The sequence below is a fragment of the Rhodnius prolixus genome, unplaced genomic scaffold (assembly GCF_049639745.1).
Source record: "Rhodnius prolixus isolate KJV_2025 unplaced genomic scaffold, Rpr scaffold_8, whole genome shotgun sequence".
In the NCBI taxonomy this organism is placed as follows: domain Eukaryota; kingdom Metazoa; phylum Arthropoda; class Insecta; order Hemiptera; family Reduviidae; genus Rhodnius; species Rhodnius prolixus.
This window is the reverse complement of record NW_027411593.1, coordinates 15098785-15121501: the sequence shown is the minus strand read 5'-3', so window position 1 is coordinate 15121501 and position 22717 is coordinate 15098785. Positions and strand designations below refer to the sequence as shown.

General features: G+C 35.4%; 1 protein-coding gene across 6 annotated transcripts in view; it reads left to right on the top strand.

The window, feature by feature from the left end:
• The window catches only part of SK (small conductance calcium-activated potassium channel), a 636287-nt gene that overhangs the window by 310195 nt on the left and 303375 nt on the right, over positions 1-22717 (top strand). The gene's annotated exons all lie outside the window — the stretch shown is intronic.

Sequence of the window (22717 nt, the reverse complement as noted above, 5' to 3'; positions counted from 1 at the left end):
GCAAAAACAGTTGACAGCTACAGAGGCATCATCAGGTACCTCAAACAAAATAAGGCGGACTACCACACTTTCCAATTAGAGGAGGACAAAGCTTATAGAGTAGTCTTAAGACACCTCCACCAAAGCGTGCCCGTCGAATTCATAAAAGAAGAACTTAGTGAGCTGGGCCACACTGTTCGAAATGTGGCACCAGTGATTCATCCAATCACCAAACAAACTTTGCCTCTCTTCTTTGTGGATCTCGAACCACGGCCAAATAACAAAGACGTTTTTAACATAGAAACTCTTTGTTACTCTAGAATAAAGGTCGAAGAGCCACACAAGCAACGGATTGTTGTGCAGTGCAAGCGCTGCCAGGAGTACGGGCACACGAAGAGCTACTGTCAGCATAGACCAAGGTGCGTTAAATGTGCCGGTGAGCACTTTACTCAAGATTGCGGCAAAATGCCAACCACACCAGCCAAGTGTGCTCTCTGCAGCGGCGACCATACAGCCAGCTATAAAGGGTGTATGGTGTACAGAGAGTTGCAGCGAGCTCGGAGACAGCCTCCCGTGTACGAACATCGGTCAGCACAAAGGAGTATTCCACAGCCACCGCCAACAACACAGCAGTCAAGAAACTTTCCTCCTCTGCATACTCCCATCACTAACCAAAATCTATCATATGCAAGGGTGGCCGCGGGACCTCAGCCGCCTCCTATTTCTCAAATGCCCACGACCTCATCCACAGGAGACATCAATACACTTCTCACAAGCTTCTTAACAGACTTCAAATCCCTCATCACACCTCTGATATCTCTCCTTACAACTGTCGTTTCCAGACTCCTTCCTAACCAATCTCCTTAATGGCTCTTTCTCAACACTCTCTCACCATCATCCTCTGGAATTCTAATGGACTGACTAACCGCCGACATGAACTAGAAATATTACTACGAGACAAACGTATTGACATCGCCCTTATAACTGAGACGCACTTCACTGACAGATCAAGATTTTTCATTCCAGGTTACACGACTTACAAGACTAATCACCCCGACGGAACTGGACACGGAGGAACTGCAATACTTATTCGAACTTCTTTACATTTCTTAATTCCCTACAACGCTACACCTTTCCTACAATCTACAGTAGTCTCTTTACTGACAGAGCCCTTCTCCTACACTTTTGCAGCTGTTTACTGTCCTCCTAACCACAATATCCATCAAAACGATTTCTCATCCTTTCTCTCTTCTCTTGGGTCTCGTTTCATATGTGGTGGCGATTACAACGCTAAGCATCCGAGTTGGGGCAGCCGGGTGGCGAATCCGAGAGGTCGAACTCTTAGGACTATCCTCTATCAAAATAGTTACATTTCCTTATCTCCTTCTCAGCCAACTTCTCCTCGCAAAAGACCTGACCTTCTTGACTTCTTTATCTCTTCTAATATTACCTCTTTACACACTGATATACACACATTAAATGACTTGTCGTCAGATCATAGCCCCGTCATTCTAACCCTTGACATTCACCCAAAACAAGCTCTTCCACGACAAACCCTAATAAACGGAACTGTTGACTGGGACTTATTTCGAGAAACTCTTGACGAAAAACTGAACTTAAATGTGTCCTTAAAAACTCCTCAACAACTAGACGATAACGTGGCATACTTGACTGCCGCTATTCAGCAAAGTATTTGGCACTCTACTCAACGGACTTCACCCAACAGAACTGCACAATTACCTCTAAATCTACCTCTACACTTGAGAGAATTGATAACGCGCAAACGTCGCGCAAGAGCTCTTTGGCATCGCACCAGATATCCCTCTCACAAAAGACTGTTTAACCAACTCACTAGAGAACTGACAACAAAGCTAAGGGACTACTTTAACGACCAATTCTCTGTTTATACGCAATCACTCACAACTGAAGACAACTCCCTGTGGACAGCAACCAAAAGAATTCTTAAATATAGAAAAACTTCTCACCCACTAAGACGCCCGGACAATTCTTGGGCTAAATCCGACGAAGAGAGAGCCCAGTACTTTGCCGAACATCTTTCTTCAGTCTTCACTCCTCATCACGACGTACAAGACTTACAACATACTGGAAATATTCTCAAAGAACTGGACATCCCTCTACAACTTTCACCTCCTCCTAAGCCATTCACTCCTAAAGACATCATGGACATAATCAACTGTCTTCCCAAAAAGAAAAGTCCAGGCTATGATCTGATTACTGCTAACATCCTTATACAACTCTCCAAGAAAGCAATAGTATTTCTTATTACTCTTTATAATGCTGTACTTCGAACCACTTACTTTCCTATTCTCTATAAATTCTCTTCTGTAACAATGATCCCTAAACCAAATAAACCTTCTCATATCCCAAGCTCTTACCGACCCATCAGCCTTCTACCCATCTTGGGGAAAGTCCTCGAAAAACTTCTACTACTCCGTCTCCAAACTGAAATAGTCCCTTTAAATATCATTCCTGACCATCAGTTCGGTTTTCGGAGTTGCCACTCGACTGTTCTCCAAGCACATCGAGTGGTGGATGTAATCGCTACTTCCCTTGAATTAAAGCAGTACTGCCCGGGTGTCTTCCTTGACATATCTCAGGCATTTGACAGGGTATGGCACACGGGACTGCTTTATAAACTCAAACGCCTACTGCCTTCTACCTTTTACCTCATTCTTACGTCTTATCTCTCCGACCGTTTCTTCCAAGTCAAACAAGGTTCTTCTTCTTCTCTTATCCTTCCAATACTCGCTGGAGTTCCTCAAGGAAGCATTCTAGCCCCCTTCCTTTATATTCTCTATACTGCCGACTTACCAACTCACCCGACTACAATTACTTTCACTTTCGCCGACGACACTGCAATTCTTTCTCCTCATCTAGATCCTGTAATAGCAAGCCGTGCACTCCAATCACACCTAAATCTTCTCGAGCCTTGGCTGCAAAAGTGGAGAATCAAAGTGAACGAATGTAAGTCTAAATACATAGTATTCACCTTAAACAAGAAAATTCTCCCTCCTCTCTCCTTCCACAATACATCTATACCAATTACTAACCACGTACGGTATCTCGGACTACATCTTGACAAACGACCAACATGGAACCCTCACACGAGACTCAAACGAACTGACCTCAATCTGAGGTATAAAATGTTGAAAAGACTACTCGACAAACGTTCAAAACTGACCCTGACAAACAAACGATCACTATATACCGCTATACTTGCCCCAATATGGACGTACGGAATACAACTTTACGGAAGTGCCAAAAAATCGAACATCAACCGACTTCAGACCTTACAATCAAAAATTCTAAGATCCATAGTTAACGCTCCCTTCTACGTCTCCAATCATACTATACACTCTGATCTCAATATTCCTCTCGTTTCTGAAATAGCCCAAACTCGATACACAAAACTCCATTCAAACCTACACGATCACTACAACCCTCTGATCCATAACATGTCTACCACAACACTTCCTTCTAATCCTCAACGCAGACTAAAGCGGCGGTGGCCACGTGACCATCTCAACACAACGCCGACCTCCTAGGATGGTTGCTGTGTAAGCTTGCCAATCTGGCGAACTAACGGCTTCCATCACTGGATGGTCGTCGTTCACTCCAATCACGCCCTTGGCGCACATGCATGTGCGCGTATATGTATGGATATATAGATGCGTGCATGTGTATTTGTGCCATCCCTTTTCACTCATCACTTTTGCTTATTGTACTGCATACAGTTGCAAAATAAATAAACAAATAAAAAAAAAAAAAATTAATACATATATCTTTTTTGAAAATTATATTCGATTTTTTATTATTCATTAATTTTAAGTTCCTGCTAAATACCGAATTTCGAATTTTTTAACGTTAGTGTTCCGCGAGAAAAATATATACATAATTGTGTTCCGCGTCTTTGAAAAGATTAAGAACCACTGATTTAGAATATTAACAACATTGAAAGTATTTCTTTGTTTCTTTAAATTATTGCATTTCAGTCGAAAAAATATTCGCAATGTCTTCAAATCTGTTGGGCATAGTTAATGGTTAACAACTCATCACACTTTTGCCAAAAATTTTACTAAAGACACGTCATCATTTATTTTTATCTGTGCATGTTATTTTTAGATACATAGCCCATCTATAAATCTACCAGAAAAGATAATATTTCATATGCCGCCTTTCAAACAATCTTTTTTTTATTATTTTTTTAAAAGAGTTTAAGTGGATCGTTCTAACATTTTTTTTATTTTTATAGATTATTTCTTACTGCTTTAAGTGGCAAGCTTTCTAAAAATTGTCATTTTTTTATTTATTGATTACTTAATTTTATGTCTCAGATTCTTTTTATCAACAAGACATAATATAAAAGAACCTGGAAATTTATCAGATCACAAACAACACCTCCATTGATTCAAACAAGTAAATAAGTTTGGATTCAGCTTCAAGTACAACTTATTGTTTTTGTTCGGTTGATTTTAGAGTCTATTTCCAGCGAGAACATATCACAGTTACAGTGAACACTATTCGTTGCTGATGAAATGAAAATATTCTTAAATTTGTTGAATACTGTCAATCAGTGGTAGCGGTTTTAGTGTATTAGTTAGGATTCTGGATTGTATCTAACAGTTCACTAATTCTAGAGTCTTAAAGATTCCATTAATCTCCAACCTTCAGGAATTCAAATCTATTTTCGTTAACACAAATTTAAAGTCCTATGTGAACAAATTATAAGAGATTATTTTAATGAATGTGGCTAATTCAATCATTGATTTGTTCGTTCATTACTGATCTAATCGCTGACCCTTTTAGTTAGACGGTTGTCTCCACTCAAATCAAAACAAAAAATTGATTATTCTATAAAACCTAAAAAATAAAAAATCGTTAAATGCTTTAGGAAATCCATCGATTTTGCGTCGAAACTTAGTACCAGTAGCGAAAGTGCTCCTCCTCCTCCTGCTCGGCGCTACAGTCTTAAAAGGACCAGGGCCTCCTCAACCAAAGCTCTCCACTGAGCTCTATCCAAGAGCGTTCAGTATCCATCTTCGCACACCAATTTCCCTCAAATCCCCTTCGACGTCATCAAGCCATCTCATTCTTGGCCTACCTCTTATTCTGACGCCTCCGAGCCTTCCATATTAAAGGCGTTTAAGGATGAGGTTATCTACCATCCTCTCCACATGTCCTAACCAACTTAATCTTCCTTTTTTTAATACATTGAACGATGTCTGCTTCTCCATACAGAGTAAGCAGTTCCAAGTTGGTGCGGATTCTCCATCTTCCTCCCTCGTTCACAGGACCATTTTCCCCAATTCTTTCCTTTCCCACACTTCCAAGGCTGTCTGACTCTCTTGGGTCAGAACCCAGTATTCGCTCCCATATACGAGTAGCACTACCGGTCTTATCAGGGTCTTTACATATGAGAAGCTTCGCTTTTCTAGAAAGGGATCTGAAACTTAATATTTTCTTTAATGCGAACAGGCACTGGCTCCCTGCCGCATTTCCCGCTTTTAATGTCCACAAATGTTTCATTCCTTTCAGTGACCAGAGACCCTAAATATTTAAACGATTTGCACGACATAAATTCGATTATTTTTCGGGTCTTCTTACTTGTTGCCGAGAGCTTCTCATATTATCTTGTCTTATCAGCATTTATCCTGAGACTTAGCTTTCAAGTGTTATCAAAACAAATATTAGCTTTGAGCGTTTTTAGACTTCCTCACTCATATACACAAAATTAGTTTCGAAAATGATCTTTTTCTGCAACCATGTAGGGAAGTTCTCATTACTCAATTAAAATCAGCTGTGTAATGCCCAACTTCCCACACTAGTGGGGGGAAATTCCCATTAGTGTCACTTTCCGCACAAGTGAGTGGAAAAACTTTATTGTGCTTCCTTGATATAAGAAGTTTTGTTATTAACATAAATATTTTCTGTAAAACTCTAATAAGCTTATTTAAATTTATTTTATTTAAATAATTAAAAAACGAATATTAAAAAATAAAATAAAAATTGAAAGGAATATAGAAATAAAAATAATACTTTAATAAATAATTAGATATTTTTAATTATAACAGTTAAAAAGGTTATAGTGTTACCTTATAGAAATTTAAAATGGATTCTGGTGATTCCTGTTTAGAAAACACTCCTCCATCAATAAAAGAAACAGCAGAAAATGTAATAAGTAATGTAAATACGTAAGTAATGTAAATAATTGTAATATAACAATAAATGTTTATAATAAATAAATTACTTTTTGTAGGCTGTAAAAATGAAATTTTTAATTTTATTAGTTAATAAATGGTTGCAGAAAAGATATAATATTTAACTCTAGTGTAAAGTATTTTCCTCACGCGAGGCAGGGTTTGCACTTGCACTCGCATCGCTTCGCTCGCTCGTGCGTGCAAACCCTGCCTCGCGTGAGGAAAAGTACTACTTTCCACACTTGTTAAATAAATAACTATTTATTAAATTTAAATTTTATTAAATTTTACTACTTTATTAGTGATTAAATTTGCACGTGTATATAACATACAGTACATTTTGAACTTGATATATTTGGTGAAACATGCTGTGAAATAAAAGCCCTCACTTTAAGGTTATTTTTTTGTAGGGAAAACTAATTCAGAATATCAAAAGGTTTACTGACGGTGTAAACTTGAACATTCTGTCCGATCGAATTTTGAGCCATGGATAATCCTTCATAATTACAATTATGAGCAAATTTTTTTACATAAGTTGACTGAAAATTTTCATAGAGAATTTTATAACAAGAGTAAATGTTGCTTTCCATCCGGTTTGCTCTCTTCTAAACAGATTAGTATTGTCTGAAGCAGGAAGCGTACAGTTTTAATTAAATCATATTGCTGTATTATACAGGTAACTACAGAAAAGAAAAAAACTCATTACTAACTTTTTCATCTTTGATGAAGATGTTTCAATTGAAAAAGCTTTAATAATGCAGTAATGCTTTTGTGACATATTCACATTAAGTTGTTTCAAATAATCAACAAAACCCGTTCTCAAGTTACCACAACTCTTCTACTTCAATCGATACAAAAGATTTAATTATTTTAATGGATCTTCTGATCATAGATCAAATTCAACAAGTTACTCGTAGTTATTTACTAAAATGGAACTAATTATTGCCCTTAGTATATCTGACTTTCTTATCTCTTCCAATTGACCATTTGTAGAAACTAGTCCGGAGAATTCTTTGATAGATATGCCAAGATAAACATCATCAAACGAAAATAAATTTAGGTACGTTTAAACTTGTTTCATGATTAATTGCTTTTTTTTTATTTAACATCGCATGTTTAGAGGCCTAGGGTATTTCTATTTTTTTCTCTCTCCGTAATTTTGTTTATTTGTTCCTCTTTTATTTTAATCATTTGGAAATAACAGAATTCTAAAGTTTGAAGAATGTTCAATTTTACTCTAAACAACTTTTAAAAACATATTCATGAAATGAATCATTTTTAAACTTAATTGATTTTTGAAATTAGTTCTTAGGTTTCATCTTAGGACCTATCCTATATGTTATATACACTGCAGACATACCAATCCATCCTGAAACTGTCCTTCTAACTTATGCAGATGATACCGCGATACTTTCTCCTCACATTGATCCGGTAACTTCACACAGAAACCTTCAAAATCATCTCTTTTCTCTTGAGGAATGGTTTAAAAAATGGAAAATCAAGTTAAATGAAACCAAATCTCAAAATATTACTTTTACTCTCCGCCGCATCACTCTTCCTCCGATCTTCTATGACTCAATTCCAATTCCTCCTGCCAATGTTGTCCGTTATCTTGGGCTTTATTTAGACAAAAGACTGACTTGGAACCCGCATACACGACTTAAACGAACTGAAGTTAACAGGCGTTATCGACTACTTAAAAGACTACTAGACCAACGTTCAAAACTTTCACTTAACAACAAACGACTGATTTACAATTCCATACTAAAACCCGCCTGGACGTACGGTATTGAACTGTGGGGTTCAACGAAACGCTCCAATATTCAACGAATTCAATCTCTCCAGTCTAAAATTCTCCGCACTATCGTTAACGCTCCATTTTATGTTTCAAATCTAACCATCCACACAGACCTGGAAATTCCGTTTGTTGGTCTAAGTTGCACGAACTCGCTATAAAAACTTTCATCAGAACTTGCACTCTCATTCCAATCCTCTTGTCCGCCACTTATCATCACATCACCATCCAGATCATCCTCCCAGACGACTGAAACGCCAGTGGCCTCGCGATTTCCTCTCTTCTGAGGAGAGTAGCTAATCCTAGAGATGACTTAGGGAGTGTTATCGCTGGGTAACTTCTCCCCTCAATTAGTTAGTTCGATGTCAGTTATTGTCATTGTTACTTATAGCGTGTCTAGCGCTGGTGTAACTTTACAAATAAAAAAAAAAGTTCTTAGGTTAACAGAGAAAAAAATTGTTTTGAGCAACGTTTTAAGTTCAAACGAGAAAACTGTTTTACAGTTAGTTGAACGTCAATTGTATTCAAGGCGGAATTGCCAGAATGGTCTTCGACATGCAGTAATTTAAACAAAACCTAAAAAAAAAAAATCTAGTAATGTACACTGAGCTCTTACAGGGTACCCGGTCATATCGTGGTAGAATTGAAAGTTTAATATACCCCAACACCGTTTTGTGGCCTCGAGCCAACAGTACTTGTCAGGAAGCCGGTTTTTTACTATGAAGAGAAATTGAAAATTGGAAGAGAAGGAGATTATAATAGCCTGAGGAAGCCAGAGAAGGGCGATTTAATGCGAAATAGAAATAGTTAAGAGGATTAGAAATTCTTCTCTCCTGTTACACAGTAATAGTCTACTTGTGGGTTGTTATTTGGATCAATTTCGAAGATCATTTTATATTTAGTTCAATTTCAAAAATCCAATGAAAGAAATATTCAGTAAAACTGTATTAGCGGGGATTAGCGATGTTGACATGATAAATTGAATTAAAAATTAAGTGAAATTCACACAAAGGTGGAAGAACCTTCTACTTGTTTCGAAACAACAAAAAATGGGCCAAAGCTACTGGCGGCACATCTACACAAATCGCAGTGGGTAAACATTTGTATTTTTCATCCTCCAACGTCTGTCTTTTGGCAAAGTAGCCATTCCACATTACTTTAATGAATGACTTAGTTGATCATAGTTCTTAGTTGATGTGCCAGCTGAAGCTTGGTTTATTCTACTGTTAGGAAACGTGACAAGAGAATCTTCCGACAAGACATCTTGGCCAACTATAGGCAGTCATGGCCAGTTAACAGAAAGAAAGCAACCATTCAGAAGATGTTGGTCTGTTGTTCGGCAATGGAACACTACACAAATTTTTCTCTCTCTGCTACAGAATATTGTTCTTGGCAGCATTTTCGGCTAGGCGTTTTGCAGATATAGTTAGCAGTGAGAGTAACACATCGGTCTTTGCAAATAGTTTATCTTAATATTTTCCTGTATTCACTGCAATGAAAATATAATTAGGGACAGTAAAAATTATGTGAAAACAAAAATCAAAGAAAATCTTTGATTTGTTTACGAGAAAAATCGCTAAAACCCTAGATATTGTCCTGATTTATGGTTACTGTCACGCAATGTGACCTGATTAGCGAAAACTTTCTATCTAAGAGTGAGTGAGGAATAGAGAAAAAGTGATACCAACTTTATGAATTTATACGATAATATATTATATATTAGGAGGCGCCACAGTGGCTGAGAGGTTAGAGGCAAAACCCGCAAAGCTGAAATGAACTGTGGTTCTTGGGTTCGATTCCCGGTCTAGGCCTCGGATTCTCTTTAATGGTTAATACAAGGAATTTACAGTAAAAGTATGTTCGTTAGTCGCCTCCTTATTTGGCACCTAATATGGTACTTGGACGTAAAGGCTGCCTGAAAAAAGTAGGCATTACTTTACTTCTTTTCATGAATACTACAAGTAATATGATGTAATTCGATAGACGAGGAGATGAATAATGAATGAACAAGCATTTTTTTGTGGCGTTGATGACAAATTCTGAACAATGAAGTTGAAGGTTGACTAGTAAAATTTAAATTGTAGATGAGGTCTCGTGCCCTCATAATGAGAGTCTAATGAGTTTATTGAAAAGCTTCTAATGAGCTTAATGAGTGCGATTGCCTAAATATTGTAGTTCTTCCGTTTTGTGGCCTCGAGCCAACAACAGTATATGTCATGGAGCAGCTTTTTTTGTTTTTTTTGCTATGGAGAGAAATTAAAAGTGAAAAGTGATGGAAATTATAATTGCATTGTGAAGCCAGAGAAGGGTGATTCAATGATTTTGTGCGCGGCTTCCATTTGACAGGTATGTCTGTTTCCGCTGTTTCAATATTTTGACTGCTCTAATTTTTTTCATCTCTTTCTTTTATCAGCAGCTCTTCTTTTAGCTGTTGTTTTTCCTAAGTTTGTAACAGAAAGATGGTGTTTCATCAATACAAAGTAGTATGTGACAATGCACTAATTAGTTTGTTAGTGAACCGATAAATTACGTAAAAGTGATCGTGTTTGTTAATTAGCAACTCTGTAACAATAGTCTACCTCAAATTATTTGTATCACAAAACATAACCTTCACTCTTTAACGCATCACTCTTCCTCCTGTCTTTTACAGCTTAATTCCTTTACCAGCAGTCAACGTAGTCCGCTACCTTGGGCTTTATCTTGACAAAAGACTTACATGGAACCCTCATACTCGACTTTAGAGAACAGAACACAACAGACGCTTCCGACAACTAAAAAGACTACTCGACAACAGATCAAAACTCACTCTGGACAACAAAAGATTTATATATGTAAGTATATTAAAGCTTATGGCATCGAACTATGGGGTTCAACCAAACGCTCAAATCTGCAAAGAATACAGGCCTCGCAGTCCAAAATTCTTCGCTCTACAGTAAACGCTCCTTCCTACGTCACCAATCAAACCATTCACACAGACTTCGTGTGTGCGTTTAACATTCCTTTCGTGAAACACAAGTGGCTGAAACACGATACAGAAAATTCCATCTTAACATTCAATCGCATCACAATCCACATGTATAACATCTATATTCCAGAACATTTCCAGACAACAATTCTAGAAGTCTTAAAAGACAGTGGCCTCGCGATCTCCTCTCTGATGAAGAGAGTCAGTAGAATTTAGAATGTTTTTGGAGTGTTACCGCTGGGTAACTTCTCGACTCTGGTATGTGTGAATGTTGTTTATTGTTATCATTGTTGCTTATAACGCTATAAAATAAGTTGATTGTAACTAAATAAACGATCAAAAAACAAAAAATTATTTGTAAGAGTCTCAGCTGCCAATAAATACAAATAAATAATTTAATTAATTTCAGAGATTCAAATATAAATTAGAAAAATCATACATAAATCCTAAAATACATTAACCCACTTGCTTTATTGAGTTGAATATGAGTCTAGGTTTGATAATTGCACCAGAAAGTTAATTAACTTTAGGATATATGAAACCAGGTTGAGATGTGGTAGATAATAGTGTGACAGGAAATTCACTTGGTGACATCTGGTTCTTGTCCAATGAATTGAAAGAGAACGGAAACGGAAGGTGGCTAGGTAGATGGAATGATGTAACCAGGTAGTAAATATCGATCAGAATGTAAATATTCCTATCTTGACTAAAAGGTATATGGTTTAAGAAGAGAAATCAAATGGAACGTAAAACTTCCCACATGGTGTCCTCGGGATTACTGTGAAGTAATAGTATATTTCACTGTATTACGTAGTAGTTATGTAGAGTGCCTTTTATAGCCACAAAATTACACATTACTAGTTTGTCTGTACGATTTACAAACAATTTATATTACCAACTTTGGTGTTCGCATTACTAAGTCCAAATCGTTCTCTTACACTGTTAAGTAAGCTGTAATCCCATTCGCACGATTTCATCCAATTAACTCGATTTAATAACATCTCACTTAGTGAAAGCGAAGATGTTTATTTTTAGGTATAAATGGAGAATTAATTTTACAGTTCTCTAGTCCAGCGGTCAAAACCCACGCTTCTTCCTCAAATATTGAAACCATAAATTCTTGACGAGTTCATAACCCACTAACATCACTTAGGCTAGACAAATGTTTCAAATAATAGGTAATAAATGAAATATTAAGTTTAAATAAAAGCATTGTTGTGGACTGAAACCTTATTCAATAATGAAACAAAAAATAGATTCAGCAAACTTGTTCGTGCGCTTAAATAATTTTCTTTCCAGTTTAAAATTCCAGCAATGTTCCATTAAAGTGAAGCTCCGGATGGTGAAGTTAGATCGATGATCTAACCGTACCTGCTGTTAAAATTGAAACTGTTTGGTACAGAACCACATTTCTGTCAATCAAACGATAGCGAACCAGCTAGGCGAAAATCCTAGAGTGTGAACTTTTAAAAAAAAGCTTTGTGGCAACTATTAGATAATAGTTATCATATTATAGAACAGCTTTTATGTATTTGTATATTTACAGCTGTATGTAAAATAATATGAGCGAAATTCTGTTCGTCTGTTACTATTTACTTGTAAATTAGAGAAAGACGAATTTCAGTACAATTGGCTCATAAGTAATCATGTTTGGCAATTGATCTAGCCAGGGCCGGATTTAGATGAAAAGCGGCCCGAGGCTCTTCCACTTACAAGGCCCTTTCACCTCCCATTTTTAAGTTTGTAAATTACATGAGAGATAATAAAATACATCACTACTGTGATGTATATCAATATGTCAAATGAAACATGATGTTATTGGTACTGTTTTTAGAATAGTGTAATTTTAATTTTGCTAACAATTTGAATGTAGGCCTTTCTTGATCTTGAGGCCCTAGGCTGAAGCATAGTTAGCCTATAGGAAAATTGCGGCCCTGGATCTAGCGCAACAGGAGGTCTCGCGGCCAATGGACTTCAGGATATAAGATAAATGGACTTATCTTCTTGGGATAAGAAATAAGACCAACTTTAGGTTTAGAAAGAAGACTGAGGTTTCATTTAAACTTTTAATAACGAAAAGAATTTTAAGATCAATTAAGATTCGACTATTGGATAAGGTTGGATACTTGGGAGATTTTACGGTTTATAGAATTGTAAGGATTGAATTCTTTTGGGGATGGTTGACTTGATTGCGCCCCCCACAGACTACAACCATGAATTTTCACAATTGGTCGCAAAATTATTTTATAAATCAATAGTTTGTTAGTTCGTGACAGGCTGGAACGTTTGTCTAAGTCTTAAGAAGCAGTCTGTATCTTATGTTCAGCTGTTGTCGTTTCAGCTTCTTTTGTCCAAGTTCACACCCGAGGTGCCAGTAGCCAAGAAGTGAACAAATAACGATGGAACTTATTAATTAATTCTGATTTTCCAAAAATAACACCATCTTTTAACAATTATTATTAATAATAGTTTCAAAATGTAGTCTACCTGCTAACTCGTTCCAAAGAATTCTTGATAATGTTTATACGAGTAGATTTGTTTTCTCTCTACTTAACAGATTAGAGGACTAATAAATTCTTATTGACTTCTTTGTAAAAGCACTAATAATCAAAAGGTCGGGTTTCTAACTCCATTAAGCTGGTAAGGCAACTTTTCCATTTGTCCAGTAGAACTTCTTAACTGGTTTGGTTTCAAAAGTGAAGACTAATGATTGCCGCAAACGGCAAAGGGTCGTAATGGGAGCACCCTCCGTCTAGAGTCGATACTTAATGGAAATTCATATTAGGAGGGTTTCGGTGCACTGCCTTCACAATGAAATCGTTGCCAGAGGAAGCTATATGAATGTTTAGCTATATGGATGTTTTTACCGTTGCTTCCATTTACATCTTAGCAAAGAATAAGATAATTCCTAGATACTGTAATCTCTTTCAAATATATTTACATAAAAATTGTATGGACTGTGGTATCTATCGTTGAAACCTTTTTAAAAGAACATTTTTGTAAGAAGGACTGCCGCAACTGCACGATTGTGATGCTCAGTGTAAGGGCTGAGAAAAGATACGAGTAACATCTCGTACAAAGCAAGATAGAAAAGTGATTTGAATCTTTGCCAAAGTATCTTTCTTTCTGGTTTAGCACTAACTGTAATAACATTCTCTCTTACATTTTATCCTTTATGTACTTACACAGATACATATATATTTATACGAAGCTATATTCTTATCGTATAAAACTAGATATTGAGTTGAGTGACAGCTATTTAGGATCCGTACCAGTGCATTACTTTGTTAGTTTTATTTTGGTTGTTTTCTATCTTTCTTCTATAATTCCTTGTTAAAAAATGTTCATTCGTAGTTCATAAAAGATTATTGGCTTTAAAATGCAAATATTTTTCTCATTTTATAATCAACACTGAAAAGAAGTACTCATACTTGCATCTAAAATGTTGAACTTTCACATTTTGTTAATGAATATAAAAACTCCCTTGTGGATGGAGGTTTTAAGAATACATCCCCAGTATCTCTGCTTGTCCTAAGAGGCGACTAAAAGTGAGAGACCCTGAGTCCCACTGTCTGTGGACTCAGGTTTATTCCCATCCTTTTTCCTGTTTCTCCTTTTATCCTACTTTGTCCTATATTTTCCAGAGTAGACAGGACTCTAAGCCGCAGCGAAGACAACAACCTGTCTAGGGGAAGAGGAGCCCAAAATCAGGCAGCCTGGTCCTCTAAGTTTGGGGTCAAAAAAAAAAAAAAAAAACTTACAATGCTAAAAGGCGTAGACGTATCACTAGAGAAAATGGACGGATCAATCGTCATCGACTAGGTAAACGGACTAGGGCTATTATTTTTGTGATGCTGGAATGTGCAGGTTGTAACAAATAAAGTGGATCTGTTAACAGTTGAATTGTCGAAATATGGAATCCAAATAGCCGTTTTATTAAAGACTAAAAGGAAACATTATGAGGAATGCTTGGGAAAATATACACATTTCTGGAGTGGTGTGGATAAAACAGCTAGAGTAAAAGCAGCAAGAGTGACTGTCCTGATAAGTAAAGAACCTGGAAGAAAGATAACGTCCTGGAACTTTATTAGCGAAAGGATAATTTCCTTGGAGATGAAGCTTATGGGTAGGGGAAATGGTCATAGTTGGTTCGTATGCGCCAACTAATGATACCCAGCTAAAAGAGAAGAATGAGTTTTGGAACAGCCTAAGAGAAAACTCCTGCAAGAGATATCGGAAAGGAAAAAAATATTTTTACTGGGAGATTTGAACTCCAGAGCTGATGGTGAACAAAATGGCAAGATATATGGAAGGTTTGGAGATAAAGAAACCAAATAACAATGGTAACAGGCTTAAGAAGCGAAAGGGCATGCTTAGATTTACATGGACTCAAAATACAAGGAATTTAAGATCAATCATTGATTATATCGTTACCAGCAAAGCTCGATAAGATTTCTAGACGTTAGAGTGTACAGAGATGCGGAACGTGGCCCAGATCACTTGCTGGCGAAAAGGCAAAACGTCATGGCCGTGGATAATAATCATATTTCTGCAGTTTAAGATGTGTTTTCAATGACTTAGTCATCAATTAATTTTTTTTTTAATAGAAAGATTCAAGGAAACTGGTGATTATTTTTTGTTTATTTTATTTTCTTTTTATATAATTTAAGGCGCGTCAACATTTAAGGTTATTGGCGCCCGGAACTTTTTTCAGTGCACTGCCGGCCTCTGGACAGTGTTCTCTCGTTACAGACAACACTGTCCATCACCGGACAGTGAGCTGTAAGAAGCTCCTAGGAAGAGAAAATCTAAGGGTCAGCAGCTGGATTGGAACCCGGGACCTCCGCGTGGGAGTCCAGTACGCTAACCGCATAGCTAATCCCATCCCTCTGGTGATTATTATACACACTTTTTAAAACTCATTAATTTTTTTTTATTCTACTTCGTTGATTGGCATTGTTACGTCTTCCTCGAAAAATTAGTATAAAAATATACTATTATTTTCGATACAATCGCATATACATTTTGTTTGCTAACATCTACTTCCGCCTAAAAGCAACATTTTGAATATTACCTTAAAGGTGTTTGTTGTGCATATTTTCTGAAATGACACTTTAGAGAGAAGTTTAGCATTAAGGTTATCTCAAAGCTATCGTTAAAGCAGTTTACTCAGTAAAATGTATCAAATAAAAATATATATACAGTTCATGCTATATTCTTATAGCAAAACCTTCAGACCTTTATTAGAGTTGTATGAAGTCCTGGTTCGCTGATTTGCACTTCTACTTGATGGAGTTATAACAATCAGTCCGATCTGTAATAATAAGTTCCAGTTGACACGATCCTTAGCTCTCTCATTCTTTCTTAACTTATCGCAATAGTTCTCACTTCGGCGGAAGTAATAAAAACGTAATAATAGTTCGTCCTTACTAGAGCCACCTAAAGTAATTTCACTGTCTTTTCCTCGCCGCTTTGAAAAATATAAATATATTTTTAAAATAGTCATAAAAAAAGGTAATAACTAGTTTCACAAAAGCGTTAAGCCTCGTAAAATATCTCTCCTTTTTAGATTATTGAGGTTAGATAAAACTTTGCTATTAACTGAACTGCAAAGGGAAGTAAATTTCATTTGATTGTACTTTCAAAAAAGTAATTTTTTGGTTTATCATTTCAGTTATAATATTTTGAGTGATAAAAAGTTTGAAAACTTTATTAATGAAACTCAATTTGTTTTAAAACAAAAGAAGAGTGCCATTTTTGGGGGGGAAAAAGGTGTGCCATAATTTTGTAAAATATATAATTTAGTATTTTCATTTCGATGGTATGAAAATAGCGCACTTCCTGCACGATATTCATTGATTTCCTGTGCAAGTCGATAATTAGATGACCGTCTACTTCCACACAAGTATTTTAATTAGACTACAAAGTTGATCAAACCGATACAATCCATAACAATTGACAGATAGTCTAGTTACTAGCCTTAAATATACAAAAAGCTCGCCTAAATAGCCTTCTTTAGCTTCGCATTGTACGACAAAGCTGCATTGAGCTCATTTTCAAGAGTTCCTGAAGATGACAACTGCTTTTTATATACGTATTTTACCAATTCAACATTGCTACCACTACCTTATTACATATTTTAAGAATTTTTTTATATAATAGATATTACATCTTTGCTTAGAACACTTGTAATTACTAAAATATGACTTCATTTTGCTGTGAAAGTTTTTAAGAGTTTTGGGAGCAAATAATTACAATTACTATTTGAACAGTCATTCTAAATTCTTCTGAAAACTTTTCCAATCGATTTGATTACCCATTCTGGTTAATTTGCAGTCGCCTGTGAAGCACTTTTGGTAGTTGGACTCTTCTTTAAATATTTGTTCCTTAAAGTGGTGTTTCTTTAAAGATAATTGCGCTTGACTGACAATATGGCTTTTAAGCTTCTTTATTTTTATTTTGCAGTAAAGCTGTCTTATTAATGCGGTGTTTTACGCACAGTTCAGTTCGACAATTAATTGTAGAGATGAATAGATATAAAAATATAATATTAAATAATATATTGGTATATTATTATATACATAATACACAATAATAGAAATAATATTTATTATTTTTTATTACATTTTGTGTGTATTACATAAATATTGATTTAGTAAATTATTCTATTTATTAAATATATTACTGTACTATAATGGGCATCGCGTGCCCATTTAGATAGAGTGAGCCATAATTGGGGCTTTAATGGGAACCCAGTAAAGAGAAAGTTAATAAATTATTCAATAAATTTTGGAGGGGTGTGACTACTATTGTGGTGGAATTGACGAAGTGATAATCCTTTCTTTGGGACTCTATTTTAAAATTTTATTTTCTAAGATTTTTGTAATTATTTTTTATAAACTTAAAAATAAATTAGATTTTAATAATTAAAATAAAAATCTTACTTTTTTTAGGACTATAAAGTGAAATCGTAAAAATAAAATGAAGGAAAACTCTCAGAGAAGTGGATAATCCATTTGGTAAAATGAGACATTCAGCTTTTTTCAATTTTTCGTTTGAGAGATTATTATTTTTTTTTTTTTTTTTAATTTATTTGTTAAGTTACACCAGCGCTAGATGCACTATTAGTAACAATGTCAATAGTTGATACCACTACAAACTCCACTAATTGAGGGGAGAAGTTACCCAGTGATAACACTCCCTATGTCATCTCTAGGATTAGCTACTCTCCTCAGAAGAGAGAAAATCGCGAGGCCACTGGCGTTTTAGTCGTCTGGGAGGATGATCTGGATGGTGATGAGATGATAAGTGGCGGACAAGAGGATTGGAATGAGAGTGCATGTTCTGATGAAAACTTTTATAGCGAGTTCGTGCAACCTGACCAACAAACGGAATTTCCAGGTCTGTGTGGATGGTTAGATTAGAAACATAAAATGGAGCGTTAACGATAGTGCGGAGAATTTTAGACTGAAGAGATTGAATTCGTTGAAGATTGGAGCGTTTCGTTGAACCCCACAGTTCAATACCGTACGTCCAGGCGGGTTTTAGTATGGAATTGTAAATCAGTCGTTTGTTATTAAGTGAAAGTTTTGAACGAGATTATTATTAATTTTATTTTGTTCATTTGTTTGTATTTTTTTTTTTTTTGCGTTGGTTATTTGGCACTTCGACCTAGAATTACACCTGTTTGGTCCCACACCAGTGCCAAATGAGACTGCATCAACTTTGTGATAAAACAGCTCTACCTGGAACTACCAGGTGCTCTTAGAAAATAGAGGAGAAGAAATGGGAGCTGACATTCTAGGATAACATGGAGCCATGCCGGCCTATTGACAGTGTTCTTTCGTTACAGAGAACAATATCCATTCTCAGCTGTAAGAAGAAACAATTGAGCTAATCATTTCTCTTATTATTATTATTATTTTTTTTATTTATTTTTTTTTATTATTATTATTATTTAAGACGCGTCAACATCTAAGGTTATTGGCGCCCGGAGCTTTTTCCAGTGCACTGCCGGCCTCCGGACAGTGTCCTCTCGTTACAGACAACACTGTCCATCACCGAACAGTGAGCTGTAAGAAGCTCCTAGGAAGAGAAAATCTAAGGGTCAGCTGCTGGATTCGAACCCGGGACCTCCGCGTGGGAGTCCAGTATGCTAACCTCATAGCTAATCCCTTCCCTATTATTATTATTATTATTATTATCATTATTATTTTTTTTTTTTTTGGCGCATCAACAGCTGAGGTTATTAGCGCCTCTAATATCTGTTCTTTCTCGAACATATTACTCCACTACTTGGGATGGCGGATGTTCTTGTAACCCTATTATCATTATTATTATTATTATTAAGTGGTCTCTGTGGGCCTTAAAGATCCTTTCATTCTCGCTCAAGAGAATATTTCAAGCTTCACGACACATGCTTTTCATCGCCATCCTCGCATTCATGTTCAGCAGGTTGTCCTTCAGCCTCCAGTCTTCATTCGCTTTTTCTGAGTCCTTACTCAGATCATCCATTCTGTGCTAATCGTCCTACCAAAGAAGTCGTCCCATTCTAATAAGTACGGCTTCCTTATTAGACTCTCGGAACCGGTATTTTCTGTCCGTATGATGGAACATATATTTTAGCACCAATTTTCTCCCATCAGCCAAGTTAAGATTCATTTACAAAGTGACGAGTCCATGGCCCTAAACTATAAATAACGGCTGAGCCTATAGGATGTTTTGGTCTTAGTGATCATTGCCTTTCAGGAGTTATTCTCGATAATGAAAGATTGATGCCATTTAATGAATACAAAAATTGTTCATGGGACGATTTTAGTTTAAAATAGGTTTGCAGATACTGCCTTATTTTTAGTTGGTTTAAATTCATTTAGTTAAAAAACCAAACAAATGGAGCGCGAATAATTCGGCTCACGACTCATCTCCAATTCGTCCACTTTCTGTATCTTCGAAAATGAAACTACTGTTTCTTTTTGGCCAATAAACATTGGTTTTTCCAAATAAGGGTATCAATATAACATAATCACAAATAATAAAAGCACTAAGGGAGGGGATTAGCTATGCGGTTAGCGTACTGGACTCCCACGCGGAGATCCCGGGTTCGAATCCAGCTGCTGACCTTTAGATTTTCTCTTCCTAGGAGCTTCTTACAGCTCACTGTACGGTGATGGACAGTGTTGTCTGTAACGAGAGAACACTGTCCGGAGGCCGGCAGTGCACTGAAAAAATTTCCGGGCGCCAATAACCTTAGATGTTGACGCGCCTTAAATCATTAAAAATAAATAAATAAAATAAAAACACTCATCTAGTCCAATAAAAATAATACAGCATTACAATCCATTAACTAATTAGGTGGTTTGACATAATTCTTGTTAATTATTCGTTGCATCGAATTATATTTTATTTTTTTAAAAAAAAGTTACAGATGATTTATCTGATAAAGAACAAATTAATCGATTTTTTGTTTCTTTGTTTGCATCGAATTATATTTTATTTTTTTAAAAAAAAGTTACAGATGATTTATCTGATAAAGAACAAATTAATCGATTTTTTTGTTTCTTTGTTTGCATCGAAAATATGTACGTAGAAACACACAAATCAAATTACACAAACAGAAAAAATAGTGAGGATTGATAGTTCTGCTTTTGCTCCTCACCCTTTAGAAAAAAGAACAAAAATTAAGTGAGAAACAGGTGAACTGTAAATGATACATGGTGTATAATTCTCTCCATTTTTCTATAGGGAGGTTGCAGTTTCTATAATCGCTTACTACTAAACTGCTCAAGCCAATTTTTACCATAAACTGGCCATGAAAAATTATTTTTCTCTCATTTATTTCTTTTTTTAATTTCCTTATGCGTTTTTTTGTTGCAAAAAAAAAAATAGTTATTTATCGAAAAGTTAGTAGCAGCATTGCTTTTTTTATTTTACTCGCGAATCCATGTAAACGAAGAGTCCCATTAATATTGTGTTTTTACCAAAATTTCCATTAATTGGTTGTAAAAAAAAATAATTGGTAACAGTTTCAAATAATATAACCTTTATTTTTCCACTAACCTTCCTTTTCTGGGAAGGACGTATTTTATTTTGATCAACAGAAACTCTATTGTGCTCCCTGATAATCGGGCAAGACCCACATCTCTCACAGTCCCTTCAAAATTGAGATATCTGAATCTGAATAGTTGTGTCGCACACATCAATTACCTCTGTAATTTCTTAAAGAAGCGGTTAGCTCATTTCTGCCTATAGATTAAAAATGTAATAAAAGTCAATCAAATGCTTGGCCCAATTAACATAATTAACAATATTCAAACAAAATGAAGTTGAAAGTGTTTAAAGCTATGATAGTACATCGCACTTGGGACAACAATTAACCCAACCTCATTATAAGCCTCATTACTTAAAACTTAATCAGAATTTAATATGTTGTTCCAAGTTTTGGAAATTAAATTATGCTGTTCATCCTTTAATTACGTTTATATTAGATATTAAGCGAGATATCGAGATAATACAATGTAAATTTATTATATTATATTTGCATAAATTTCTAAAAAAAACAAAATCGTTTAGTAGCTAGCCAGAGATTGTTATCCATTCGATCAATCATCATTACTTGATTCTCTTCACTGCTAAATTAAATCCATAATACTAATTTGCATGCTGTGGGAAAACTTTTAGCGTTTTAAATATTAGCATGCATATGCAGTGGCATTTACAGTCACTTTAGTAAATAATCCTCTTAAGCATAGGTTTACAAACTTTTTTTTTTTTGCCATCTGACCCTTTTCAACAGAAATATTACTGGCCACCCTCTGTTAATGTTAGGCATTTTAAAAAGTTAACACGATGGTGAAGATCTCCTGTATTTCAGTGGGTATTTAGCGCGAATAAACTAAATATTTTATTGCAAGTAGTCCCCTTATTACAAGAAATAACTAAATTATTTAATAAAATCATTATAGAATTATAAATTGAAAACAAAATTGAATTTTTATAGTTTATTGGGAATGATGAACTAGTAGCAGATATGGATATTATTCTGTAAATTCTGGCTCTATTTTGGTCAACAGAAAACTTAGATCAAAATTCAACTATTTGTTATCTAGTTATTTTTATTTATTTATATAGTTATACCTGAGTGACAGTTTACTTTTGTATTAGTATTTAATTTAAAAAAAAAAGTTAAGGATACTTCTTCTGTAACCAATAATGTTGATACTTCATTTGCAATTTTATAGATTTTACTTACTTTCTGGAAGGTTCCTAACATCTTCTTATAAACATCTGCTCCAAATGGTCATGTTTTCCTTCCTTAACAAAATTGGTAACTGCCTGAATTCTCTTCTCTCTAAAATTGTTTGTAAGTTTGGTAATCAATTCTTCAACTTGAAGCAACAGATTAATGTCAATATTTTTGTTAAATATGCTAAATCATTTTTTTTGTCTTCATCTTCTTTTAGTTAATGCGAATAAGCTCGTGAAGCACTTGTTTTCTAAAAACTTTGAATAGAAGTGAAATAAAATAGATTCAAGCAGGCACTTTTTTTGGCAACCAACAAAACTCCTGAGAGAAGCAAGTGGCAATGTAATTCTTTCTTTGACAGAAAATGCCTTTAATGACATACTGTAACAATATGTTCCAATGTTCACCATGACTTTCAGCTACAAAAGTTTTATTTTTATTCATTTATTTTTTTTAAAGCTTTTTTATGCTTTAAACCACCTTTTTTAGTTTATAGATTTTGAGCTAATCAATCAATA